This window comes from Oncorhynchus tshawytscha, linkage group LG12, assembly GCF_018296145.1.
Source record: "Oncorhynchus tshawytscha isolate Ot180627B linkage group LG12, Otsh_v2.0, whole genome shotgun sequence".
Classification (NCBI taxonomy): Eukaryota; Metazoa; Chordata; class Actinopteri; order Salmoniformes; family Salmonidae; genus Oncorhynchus; species Oncorhynchus tshawytscha.
The window spans coordinates 61,284,322-61,294,319 of record NC_056440.1 but is presented as its reverse complement, the minus strand read 5'-3'; positions in this window follow the sequence as shown (position 1 = coordinate 61,294,319).

The following is a 9,998-nucleotide window of genomic DNA, read 5'->3' as shown; positions in this document are numbered from 1 at the left end:
TTCTCAGTTCCAGTCCTGGAGGTCATACCAGCCCCTTTCTCAGTTCCATGCCTGGAGATGATACCAGCCCCTTTCTCAGTTCCATGTCTGGAGGTCATACCAGCCCCTTTCTCAGTTCCATGCCTGGAGGTCATACCAGCCCCTTTCTCAGTTCCAGTCCTGGAGGTCTTGCTAGCCCCTTTCTCAGTTCCATGCCTGGAGGTCATACCAGCCCCTTTCTCAGTTCCATGCCTGGAGGTCATACCAGCCCCTTTCTCAGTTCCAGTCCTGGAGGTCTTGCTAGCCCATTTCTCAGTTCCATGCCTGGAGGTCATACCATCCCCTTTCTCAGTTCCATGCCTGGAGGTCATACCAGCCCCTTTCTCAGTTCCATGCCTGGAGGTCATACCAGCCCCTTTCTCAGTTCCATGCCTGGAGGTCTTGCCAGCCCCTTTCTCAGTTCCATGCCTGGAGGTCTTGCCAGCCCCTTTCTCAGTTCCATGCCTGGAGGTCATACCAGCCCCTTTCTCAGTTCCATGCCTGGAGGTCATACCAGCCCCTTTCTCAGTTCCAGTCCTGGAGGTCTTGCTAGCCCATTTCTCAGTTCCATGCCTGGAGGTCATACCATCCCCTTTCTCAGTTCCATGCCTGGAGGTCCTACCAGCCCCTTTCTCAGTTCCATGCCTGGAGGTCATACCAGCCCCTTTCTCAGTTCCATGTCCTGGAGGTCTTGCTAGCCCCTTTCTCAGTTCCATGCCTGGAGGTCATACCAGCCCCTTTCTCAGTTCCATGCCTGGAGGTCATACCAGCCCCTTTCTCAGTTCCATGCCTGGAGGTCATACCAGCCCCTTTCTCAGTTCCAGGCCTGGAGGTCTGACTCATGCTGGTTTCCATACTTTCATCCTAATCAGGAATTGATCCAACCCTGAGGCTCCAGGTGAAGGAACTGTCTGGCCAATCGGTGACATTAATCAATCAATTAACTCCCAGGGAGGAAAGACAACCATCAATACTCCAGACCTTCATGCTTAAATGTGACTACCTCTGCTCTACCACATTGCAACAGAAGGGAGAGCTAAGTGGAGTGTATCCTTAGTCATGATGAGGGATCCATCCAAAATGGCTTCCAAAACATAGTTACAGTACCGTTACATAAATTGTAAGCTTAACACTGCCTTGTCAATGTGGGGCGCAAAGCTCCAGGAAAACAAACTCTGTTCTCTCTGCTCGGCGGGCAGTAAATAAACACCAGCAACCGCCCACTCACCAAACACACCAAACACATAAACCATGACTAGCAGTCCGACTCATCAGGACTGATGTAGACCTGGCCAGGGGCTCTGGGGCTCTGGAAGAGATTGGAATGTCATGGTGAAAGGTCACCGTTCAAACGGTTCTTCATGTGCGACTGATTCAGAGGTGAAACAGACAAAGTGCAGAAAAACAGGGCATCCAGGAAGCAGGACAGCCAGCCTCATTTTGATGTTGAGGTCAACTATAGCTGTGTTTGTTTAGTTCCATAGAGACGCACAGGAGTTACTTGGTATCAACAAGGAGTAAAAATAAGATTTTCAGAAAGAAAATCATATATGCCTGTCTGGGAGTTGAGTCTACTGAAGAACGTTCAGAAAGAAATATGACTTGTGTAGCCCACTTGTCCATCCACTTCTCTCTCGAAGCTCCAGGGCGAGTTCTCTTGCCTGCAGAGACATGTTCTCTATCACTGGCCGATCTTTCTTACCAACACAGATGTCCACTGACCTTAGGGAATCCTTCTTTCACCTCAGACCTGATCAACATGATCAATAAATACAATATAAATACAGGACAAAACACACATCACAACAGGAGAGACAACACAACACTACATAAAGAGAGACCTAAGACAACAACATAACAAGGCAGAAACACATGACAACAGAGCATGGTAGCAACACAACATGACAACAACATGGCAGCAACAGAACATGGTAGCAGCACAAAACATGGTACAAACATTATTGAGCACAGACAACATTACAAAGGTCAAGAAGGTAGAGAGAACGATACATCACGCAAAGCAGCCACAACTGTCAGTAAGAGTGTCCATGATTGAGTCTTTGAATGAAGAGATTGAGATAAAACTGTCCATTTTGAGTGTTTGTTGCAGCTCGTTCCAGACGCCAGCTGCAGCGAACTGAAAAGACGAGCGACCCAGGGATGTGTGCGCTTTGGGAACCTTTAACAGAATGTGACTGGCAGAACGGGTGTTGTATGTGGAGGATATAGATGGTAGATATCAGTAGTAGATATCTCAGATAGGGGGGAGTGAGGCCTAAGAGGGTTTTATAAATAAGAATCAACCAGTGGGTTGCAGCAATATGGGTGAATTGCAATAAATGCAGCAATATGAAATGTCACAGTCTAAAAGTGATCATTGCAGTAAATGTCATGGCTTTCCTTGAAGGCACACCATACTGTACTTCTAGCTTCATACAACAGAAAGCGTTGAACCGTGCAAGTGGAGAAGCAGCACGGGTGGTGGGTGTAGTCACTAAACACACAGTGGTGTCTCCAGGAAAGGAGAAGAGAGAGAAAAGAGGAAGTGGAAGTGGCAGACAATAACCCCAAGTGGAGAGGGCAGACTTCTGCTCTGGCACAACTTGAAAGGATGAAGGGGGTTGGATGGGGGCGAAGAGGAGAGGAGGGAGGTGGAGGGGGGCGGCTGCTTCATTGCTATGGCAGGAGCAGCCGTCTGGGTTCCCATCCAAGATCCAACCTCCAGCTTAGAGCCCAGCAGCCAGGGCACAGGACTCACCCATGAACCATTCTGCATTCCCTGTCTTCCATTCAGACCTGAGCTGATTTTCCAGAGCAGATCACAACATCATTAAGCTACATCATATTGATGGAATCCTGAGGTGTCACACCCATCTATTATTCACCAGGTCCCGTTTAGAGCATACGGCATCACAGTTTCTGCTTGTGATGGGTACGGCGAGTTTGGCCATTTTAAAGAAAAAGGGTTGTGGTTCCTAAGGATAATTCATATCTATGCCAATGGCAACACATTCAATAACTCACAAGCATTGCGCTGTCATAATCATCACTATCGTCAACGGAATAAATAATCAAACGTAAACAAATAATTGATCAACAATTACAAAGACTGTTGTGTGACTGTAATGGAAGTGGTCCAAACATGTTTCCTTCTAATCAGACATCCAATTCTTTCCATAGCTTTAGGGAATGCCCCCCGCTCCCCCCCAGCGCCCATCTTCCTTCTCCCCTGAACACAGTGTCAGAGAGGGGAGCCAGACAAGACCAGGAATGCCAGGTTTCACCAATCACCATCCGACACCCATTATGCAAATCCAACATTTGCCTGCTGAGGTCACAGTAAATTTCCACTACCAGACTTCCAAGCATACCATGCAACAGTTGGGCCATTGATGATCAGTCTGGTGATAGTAGGGTGAGAGAGGGAATAATCCTTATCTTAACTATGATCCTATCTCTCTGTAAAGAGAAACGTGATATCTAGCACAAGTTATGAAATGCAACGCACAGACCAGTTTCATCCTTTTTAAGCTTTTCAAAAGTATGTCTGAACAAGTAATTTCCTCAGTGAGAAGTGAAGTTACATTCCTTTAAGTTGTTACTAGTGTATTTAGATGCCTGTTTAGAATAGGAAAGGGGGTAGGGTTATTGACAGAAAGGGGGCAACTAATAGTCGGCGCCATTCGAGCCCCACTAGTAAAGGGAAGGTTTAGTCAAAGAGAGGGTGTGTGTGTGTGTGTGGTTGGGTCAGGGTCTGCCTGTGCCCTGAATGCAGAGCTGTTCAGGGCAGATTTCACGGCTGGCTGATCACAGGCGTCCATGGGCCGACCCTCGCGACAGCTGCAAAGCCCCGCCGGCTGCCCCTGCTTCCCCCTCCATCCCTCCCTCCAACACCCTCCCCACCTTGGCACAAAGGAGGCCCTACACTGCACACCAGAGCGCCTGACAGGCTACTGCCGCCGCTAACGATGGCAACTGTGTGAGGCATGCGCGAGGGGGGGGAAGCTAAAATACTGCACACCGTGCTAATCGAGCAGACGAGCAAAGTGAGGAGCCCCCTTCTCTTCAGCACCCTGTCTCTTCCCCCCTCTCTCCTCCCGCCTCCCTCGTTCATCCATTCAGACTATGAGGAGCTTTCTTTTACATGAGATTATTCCTCTTCATTATTCTCATTTGTTTCATTGACATAATTTCCACCCTCTTTTATTTCCAGCTCTCCCTTCATCTGACAAGTCCGGATCCATCCGAGATCCACACCAGAACATTATGCACCGAGACGTCCATGTTCATTGCTTTCCCCACTTCACTTCTCACATCCCTGGCCTGGTGGTGGTCTGATCTGCCTGGGAGAGCCATGAAGACTACCGTTCACAAGGGTTAAGGTTGGAGGCCAGGACAATGTTTGGACTTTGCAGCCAAGTCATATCAGAGAGCAGCTTGGACATTCTAGTGAGAATGTCTGTTCCTTAGCTCCCCATCTCCACACCAACCATTCACCCAACTTCACCCCGGATTCCCATAGACTCCCTCCTTTTCAGGGTCATCAATGAAATCAAGTTGGATGGATGCATTCAATTTATAGCTCAGGGGTATAGATCCAGAATAGAGAATTGTTAGCATTGTCCCTTGGGAGCTCATGTTTATCATGTCAGCCTCATTGTATGGCACCCCCTCCGTTGACCCTGCATGTTGACCCCACGACCCTCTGGGGTCAGCAGGGTCGACCACTAGACACCACACCGCTGCCCACAGGACTGTAATGAGCTTGGGTGGTTCCGTCAGCCTCTGAGATAATGTATTGGAGCCACTAACAGTCTTTAACAGTGGTGACATGGGTTTAAAGCAGAGAATAATCCTTGGCTTTAACAGGATGGGCCACTAATATGGCAAAGACACACACGTCCATCCGGCCAATCCCGCCACATTTCCTCAAGGCACTTGGGTAGGCTACAGTCCTGCCAAAACGACACTGCACACCGAACAATACACGTAGTTCATTAAGGACTACAACGCTACGCTTTGAAACACACCTGAATTCACTACCTGTAATTCTCCCCACCTACCGTATAACCAGTGCAAAAACATGATTAAGAAATCGTATTCCCTAAAAATCACTGAAACAGCTTTGGACATTTTCAAGGTAAGGTTGTAGATCTATTAAAGCCAATATAAACAGTTTCCTTCTCGGGGTATCCATTACATACCCTATGCGAAGAGACTTGATCTATGAAAATATGAAGGATCCCTTTCAATGGAGAATGATTTGAGAGATTGGGAGGGAGAGAGTGAGTGAGGGAGAGGGGTGGCAGGTAGCCGCGTTCCACTAACCAAGACTAGACTCATTGTCCTGTCTCTGTGGGAAACTCTGAACACTTCCTTCAAGAGCGATTACCAGGAAACTTAAGATGCCACATCAGTGACCCTTCTCACGTTCACCGCAACTAAGTACAACTCTGCCCACAGGAGATGGCTCCCCCTCATCTATACACACACACACACACACACACACACACACACACACACACACACACACACACACACACACACACACACACACACACACACACACACACACACACACACACACACACACACGAATGTGGACGATGAACATTAGGCCCTTATATGGAGAGTAGCTAAATAGGTTTTATATCTAATGGGGGGGTCTAATGGGGGTCAATCAGCATTAATAAAAATATGAGACTTTGTCATGGTGGATTACTGAGAAATCAGAACAACATTGGGATGGGAGTAGGGGCTGCTATGTAGGGGTGATAAGAGCTGGGCCACAATGGACATCATATGATAACCTCATCATTATCAAAGCCATGCAGAGCAGTCCTTCTATTTAACCAGGGTCCACCAAACAGCATGACTAAACAGCCAGCTACGTCCAACAACAGGGAACTGGACTTTTTCCATGGTCATGTTTGCACACCATGCCTGATAAAACTGGTAACACCGTAGGCCTAGGTCTTAAAAACTTCCATAAACTACAAGTCCTTTGTTTTCTCTTCATAGAAAAAGTGGGGGTAAGATGGTCTCATAGAATTCACCACCTGTTGCATCTAGGACTTGTTGCATCTAGGAAGCAACTACTGCCATCTAGCGGTGAGATCCCTCTCATTAAGTATGGAAGCTCCCAAGAGCAGCTCTGCTCTGACAGAGACTAATGGCTGCCTTGCCTCCTACAGACAGAGCCCAGAGGACAGCTGCTGGCTTCTGTCTACATGCCAATGTTGACCTAAATCTTTCTGAGGGAAAATCCCCCTCATTCTGTTCCCAGAAAAAAACCTTTGCTTCTTACTCTGCAATCATCGCCCTGGTCGTTCCCTATTCCCTTTCTAAAGACCTGCCTCATCTACTTTCATCTTCTCACCTGTATGCTAATGAGCATGCTCTCTAAGTGTTTTGAGCGGGAGAGAAAGGGCAGTACGGCAGACTGATTGCTTCCGCTGCTGAAGAATGCATTCCGCACTTTGGCCACAAGTTAATTTATTACTGGAGAGTTACAGTGCCAGACACAGAGAGGGGTGTTTGCAGAAATCGCTTTTCATGTCATTAGGCTGGCAGAGCTTTGAACAGCATCTCGTTTTTTCTGAAGTCTGCTCTGCCATAAAGTGTGGAAGAAACTTGATGAAAGTATTCTTGTGGGTTTTTAACTGAATATTCAATCAGAAAAGGGCACTTCAATAAAATATCTGTAACTAATGCTTAGTCATTTCAACAAAAATTCTTATTATGGTGTCATGCAAATTGGAGTATTGATCAAAGCAATGCACTTCTCTGTCTCCCTCACACATCCAGAGTGGGAGAGAGAGAGAGAGAGAGAGAGAGAAAGTGGGCGAGTGAGAACCAGCTGCTGCTTGCTAAAGATGGGCTGGGCGTGAGACAGGCTGAAAGTGGAATGTCCTGAACTTTTCCCCTCTCTTTCTCCCTTATTGTTTACAGCCCTCCTTATCCTGCATGGGGAGTGAAACTGGACAGAGGCGAGAGGGAGGGGGCAGTGAGGCGATAAAGTGGCACCTGGCTGGCAGGTGTTGGAGGAGGCTGCCAGAGTGCACCGTGGCCCAGATCAACGGCCCCGCTCACCTGAGTGGGCACCAGCCCCAGCTCCGCCTCTCCACCAGGCAGAGAAAGGAGCTGGGCTGGGCCTGACAGGCAGGTGCATCTGCTCCCACTCAGTAGGGCGGACAGGCAGCCATTGAACAGAAGAAAGGGGCCAGGTCGGTTGGTCGGTCGGTTTGGTGGGCGGCTGAGTAATTAGTCAGGGAGACCTCATATAGGACCTGGAAGATGTGGTGACGAAGTTGTGAGGCAGTAGGTGGTGAAGGGGAGGTGATATGTGGTGTAGGTCATACCTCTCCCGTGTGTCCAGATATGGGTGGCCTGGTCTCAGAGTAAAGGGTAAAGGCTATATGGAGGTTTGGGCATAGGGACATCTCCTTCTATTCTGTTCCTGTGGCTTCACAAAAGGTGAGAATGCCCCATACCTCACCATAAAGACCTGTGGAGTTGGATCCCTTTAATTATATAAATCCGCGCTTTCCCTGGGCGAAACATAAGATCACACCCTGGTGCGGCAACTTCAAAAGGTCCTGTAAAAGCAGGCCTCCCGCATTTGGTGAAAGGGGTGAGAGAACAGGCCGGGGCCAGCAGGTATCATTAGAGCTTATAGAGGCAGGTTAGCTAAGCCTTCAGGTGAACAGGGAAAGGTGGAGAAGTAGGTGGCGACTAAACCTGCCCCTCGACAGTTGCTCCTGGATCAGTTTCCTCGCTCCTCCTCTATTAACTATGGTGGCGGGATTTAAGATGTGAAAGATGATCCACAATCAGCAGCTGGATGGTGAATGGAATCTTTTTGTTCAATATTCTTCAACTTTCTAGATGCCACACTACTTATAAGGGTGACAGCTTGATATTCAATAGAGGGACAGAATTGGCAGTTCAATTGGATTTTCAATAACAGATATGTTGGTATTAGGTCTATTCACTCAAATAAGAAAGACCTTGAGATACAGTCAAACCACCTGATGGATCAGGTGAAGCATATTGATCAGGAACAAAAAAAGAGTAGTAATTCCCTTATTACAGAACGAGAGAGAGAAAAGACAAATAATGGAGAAAAACCCCCTCAGTAATCAGTGAGAACATGGGGCAGCTGCTCAGAACCCTTTCAGGTCAGTGAGAATGACAAGAAATTAGTAGAACAATTCTGGAAGGACTGACGACCGCCATAATGAGTTCACTAGTAGGGAAATACAGGTTCAGAAGCAGTGTGAATTATGATATTTTTGCTACTCTAGAAACAAAAAGGGTTACCAGGGGGTCAGTCCCACGTGCTGTAACTAGCATTGGTAGTCCTGTGAGCAACAAACACCAACTTCTTCAAGCAGTAAGAGGCAAGACCAACTAGTCTGTTTGTCACTGCATGTGAATGCCTCACTTTGTTTCCAATATCCTCTTTAGTAAAGAGAGAGAGAGGGAGCGAGAGAGCTAACCCTGTTGGGTCCTCCTCCCCTGTCAGCACCTGCATTCTTAAAATGCTTGGAGAACTGACATCTCTCATCCATGGCCTTTCAGCGCACAGAGCAAAAGGTTGTCAGGCTATGACATCATTTAGTTTGGCAGGTAACACAGAGTGCTAGCTTCCCATGAGCATCTTCTGCAGGGAATGTGTGGGGGGGTAGAGGCACTGACAGCTGGCGATCAGACAGAGCGACACGTGACTCATTCAACCAATTACTGTAACCCTGATTCCTCATGCTGTTTGGTATGCATGTAGGCCTAGAGACCAGCGTTTCCCAAACTCGGTTTTTGCCCTAGCACTACACAGCTGATTCCAATAGTCAGCTCATCATCAAGTTTTACATTTGAATCAGCTCTTTCGAAGCTAGGGCAAAACCAAAAACCTTTGCGTCCCGTTGACTGAATTTGGGAAACACTGGCCTAGAAGTTGATGAAACTGAGTGCCTAGTGAGAAGTGAGGCAGTCCAACACTGAGGTAGCAGAAACAAACCCAGCCAAGCTCAGTGACTGGATAAACAACATGGTAAACAAAATATGGTCTGGTAAAGAAACACACTGCAGTGATATAGTAGGTTCCTAGGGGATGTAATGACTATAAATGCCACCACAGTCATTACAATACAACTAACTGAGGTCAATGAAACTACAGCAACCACTGGGGATCAACCATTGTCCCGTATCCATGTTTGAGCAGGAGGACAGTATGTCTAGAGTCTACATCTCCACGTACATACATCTGCCCAGCCTGCATTCCTCTAGCAGTCCTTTCCAGACTGTGGCCCCACAGCTAGCCTGCATGATTTTGTTTCATTTTTAAGGAAACCGGCTTTCAACCTACCTCTGAATGTTGTTATAGTAAAATGCAAATGGTGCAATTTCGAAATTGGGTAGTGCATCAGCAGTTCCTCTTGTCCTGTCAACCATTGCAGACCACAGAGCGCTATTTATAACTTTTCAGAAATGTATAGATCATGTCAGTTCAAATTTCTTAGCTAGGTTTTTTAGCCCATTGATTTTGTTGTCATGTTTGAGTCACTGAAATATCACAAACACATAAGACAGGAAAATGTGGAGAATTCCAGGAAATTTACTTCAAAACTGCTAATGGTTCTCTGCACAGCACACCATAACAAAATCTGTAGAATTGCATTTTCTCTTCGCCAACAAGAGGAGTCTGAACAGTTTGTATCATGAACAGTGCTTTGTGCCAATATAAAGTGTGCAGGGGGAGGGGGCACGGGATGTTCTCCAAAGCTGGAAAGGGGGCCTGAGTAACAAAGTTTGGTAACCCCTGCTCTACCACACATCACCTAGGCCTATCCCTCCTGCTAGTGTTGGCATTCCAGACAGCCAGGCTCTGTTGACCTAATCTGTCCTCATCAAGCTGGGTAAACAGTAGTCATTAGTCTGCTGGACTCATTAACCACCTGCTTCTAATTATCACCAATTAT